This window comes from Frankliniella occidentalis, unplaced genomic scaffold (assembly GCF_000697945.3).
Source record: "Frankliniella occidentalis isolate FOCC.00 unplaced genomic scaffold, Focc_3.1 Scaffold184, whole genome shotgun sequence".
Lineage (NCBI taxonomy): Eukaryota > Metazoa > Arthropoda > Insecta > Thysanoptera > Thripidae > Frankliniella > Frankliniella occidentalis.
In genome coordinates, this window is record NW_026267310.1 from 341,941 (window position 1) to 345,627 (window position 3,687).

The window sequence follows — 3,687 nt, forward strand, 5'->3', positions numbered from 1 at the left end:
CCCCCCCCCTCGCCTTGCCTTTCACATCGTGCTCCTGCTGCTTGGGACGCCACCCCGCCGCTGGCACGTGAAAATCCGCTTGGCAGGTTGACGAGGTTAAATTGGGAAGGGTTAGGGGGGAAGGGGTTGGAAAAGGGGAGAAAGGGGTGGGGGTGAAGGACGCGCACGCGGAGGAGGGAGGACGCGTCTAACGACCTCCCAGGAGTCTGGTTATTTGGGGGAGATGGGTGTCTGGACCGGGACAGCAGCGGCGTCGCGCGCCTCGCCACGCCACTCCCCGCAGCAACCCGTCGCGTAAGGAGAGGGAGAGGCATAGGTGGAGGGGGGAAAACAGCATGGCCCCACTCACTGCACTGAGTAACCTAATTACGGGCTGGAACAGTTTCGGACACCCAACAATTACTTTGGTCTTGTTTACAATATGGCATCGTTAGTCTGCGTGTTGATAATTGTGTTCAGTAAATATGAAGACCGCAAAAATCTGCTCCAGGCTCCTACGCTTTCGCTTAAATAAAATTGAATGAAATGGCGCAGTTTTTTCTATGAATAATAATCTTTTCTCATTACTTATGCGATGATTGGAAACGGAAAGCGTCGTCCACCACCCATTTATTGTGGCCGCCTTCCCCCTTCCACGGAAGTGTATACAATATCCTATCCGCGCACGCTTTGAGGGCGTAAAACTCCTTTGAAAACAAAATTCGCTTTCACCAGCTCATTCTTTTATTTAACGCTAAGATCTCACTTTCTCGGACGCAAACCCCCTCCTCTACTCTCTTCCTCCCCCTTTCCCTGCGCTTACTGAGGCGCGGCAGATTGCCTCCTCCTCCCTCCCTCTCTTCTCTATTCCTATCGCCCTCCCTGATTCCCCCTCTACGCCATGCTCGCTGCTCAAGGGGGCTGTACATTCTGACTCCACCCTTTATGAACGAGCTAGCTACATAACTTCTGCCCTCGGAGGACTCCACCACTTCCGCTACACTCTCTAGACCGAACGCAAGTCCAGACGTTGCGCGGAGGAAACCGGTTCACGAGCAGAAGGGAGATGGGGGATGTTGATGTGAGGGGAAGCTTCCACGTTCATCGGCGTGAATATGCCAGGTTATCCTGAATCAGTTTCTATTCAATACACTACAACCAGAAACAGCCACCTACATTAGTACTCGTCTTTTCACTAGTTTAATTTTCTCCTTCAACAACAATGCAAAAATTTTATAGAAATTTTCTTTTCAATTATTAAATTGTTTGTATCTAAAAGTAAATTATTCTTGTTCGAATAAAATTTCTGGTGCACTATTTTAGTTTACTTAAGACGAAAAACGACTTTTTACGTGTGAAGAAAATTGTAAGAACTGTGACTGCGCTCCCAACCCGGATCCCGTGCATCGTTGGAGTGTCGCTGGGCTGGGGGGGTAGAGACAGCCGACCGCACAGCTGACATCATCGTGATTTATTCGCTAGCTAGGAGAGAGAAAAGGCGAGCGAGGGCGAGGCACGTCAAAGACTGCTGAGGTGGCCGAAATTAAAATGAGCCGCCTCCTCCCCTCGCGCCTGCCCCCCACCTCCCCAATACCGCTGTCGCTCTCTAACCCTCTATTCTTCGCCGCCATGTCTTGCCCACTCCCTCCCCCCACTCCCCTCACTAGTGGTACGTGTGTCGCAGTTGATCCCTTGTCGCAAAAGTTGTCCCATGGAGAGGGGGTAGGCGCGGTACACACAAGATGCCCGCCCCTGCCCACCCCCTCCCCCGCGATGCCCCGTCTCGGAAGTTAATATCAGACCGCCTGGGACTACGGGGAGGCGACGGTTTGGCCAAGAGAGCTTGGGGACGGGGTGCGGGGTGGGTCCCCTAAACAAAACGGAGCCCTCTACTGTTTACTGAGTAAACACTTTTATACGTGATTTCTTTTTCTCTCGAAAAAATGAGCAAGACGTTCCAAAATTTCAAAAGGATTTAAAACAAAGGGCATAGCGCTTGATCTGCTATGTACCCTGTAACCTGCCCGCAACACCACACACGCCAACGGGAAAGTTTGAGCAGAGTGAGGGACAGAACCAGAGCAGAGCCGAGTGTGAGAGAGAGACAGATAGCCAACACGAAAATAGAGCTGAAATTTCACGCCCCTCTCTCCCCACACCCTCCCCCACTTCCTCTCCCACGGGTGCCCGGGTGTCTCGCCGGGCGTGGACAAATGTCAACGACACTCCATTGTCCCCCCGGCAGCCGAGCAAGGCCCGGCGTGAACCCTCCTCATCCCAGAGCATATTTTCTGGGCCGAGAAGTGCAACGTCCTGCCCTGCTCTTTCCCCCCTCTCCTCCCCCCTCTTCTAATCAACTCCGCGCGCGGGACCCGCTGTCACGGGCGGGACGGCACTTTGCTGCCCTAATGACGCCATTCTTCGCCACCGCCCGGAGCCCTGGGCGGCCTGCTCCTGCGAGCCGCGGACCGCGAGGCGAACAACAACTCCTCTCTTTTCTGTAAACGACACTGGCGAGTCTCCCCTGCAACCGTTTGAGCGTCCCGCGCGCGCGCGCTGCGCAAGGTTAGTTAGCCCATTTACGGGGGTAGTTAAAACGGAAAAAGGACACCTACAGAAAGGAGGGCCGGAATGCGTAGAAACAAGGTTTGTTGTCGGTACCAGCGGCGCCGAGCAAAAATTTACTACAAGGTCGGCTGTTTACCAAAACATTACGGGCGCAATCCGATTGGGAGTGAGCTTTTATTGTGCCGCATGTAACGCAGGATAACACGACGTGCACCTGCCCAGCCCCACGCCCCGCACCTGCTCAGCCCAACCCCAACGCCCTGTGCCGCGCACCACCTGCTCACACCTGCCCAAAACCTCGAACCAAACTGCGCAGTTCGTTGTATGGCCACTGCCACTACTACTGGTTCTTGTTTCGGAGCCGCCGCTAACGAGCAAACGCGCCGGCATTGGCAGGATGTTGCCCTTTGCCCTATGGCCGTCCCAAACACTTGTTCGGGTCGGACTCAAACAGAGATGGACGTGCAGGCGCGCGCGCGCACGCACACACACATACACACAGGCTCGGACACGCTCTGCACAAGGGGTTGGCGACCAGAGCTGAGCCGAGTCCGGCCTCACCCCCTCCCCCCCTTCCCGGTCTCCCTCAGGGCCTACGCGGCGAGGGCCTACAATCCCATCTCTTTGGCACAAACATGTGTATCCATTATTTTACGTCATTATTATTTTTTTTTCGAGTGAGTCGACGAACGAACTCACAAGAAACGGTCTTTCTCCCTCGGGGACGAAAATAAAACACAGAATGTGTGTTGTTTTTTTTTTTGTTTGTTTTTTTGCTTTTTCGTTTTGGGGGACCGCCGCGCAGCGAGCCTGGTGCCTGGTCCAGCACAGATTGGGTAAAACCCCCGAGCACTCTCATCATCATGATGTTATTGATGTTACCTCTCATCTCCATCTCGTCCTTGAGGAGACGACTGACCTCGACGTCCAGCAGTTCGTCCCTCTGTCCTCACTGATAAACAGAGTGTTAAACCGGTAAACACGTGTAAGAGTGTTCAACTGTTCAACAAGTTGAATACTTAAAAGTTCAACTCGGTAATTGTGCACTTGTACGTGTGTTGAACCTATGTTGAACCCTTCGTACAGATTGTGCGTCCAATATTAGGCGGTGCTCAGCGGAGGAGTTCCTGAAACACTAAC

At 53.4% G+C, this 3,687-nt stretch overlaps 1 protein-coding gene across 1 annotated transcript in view; it reads left to right on the forward strand.

Moving 5' to 3' along the window:
* The window catches only part of LOC113203786 (myb-like protein B), a 26,780-nt gene that overhangs the window by 3,006 nt on the left and 20,087 nt on the right, over window positions 1-3,687 (forward strand). The window lies entirely within an intron of this gene.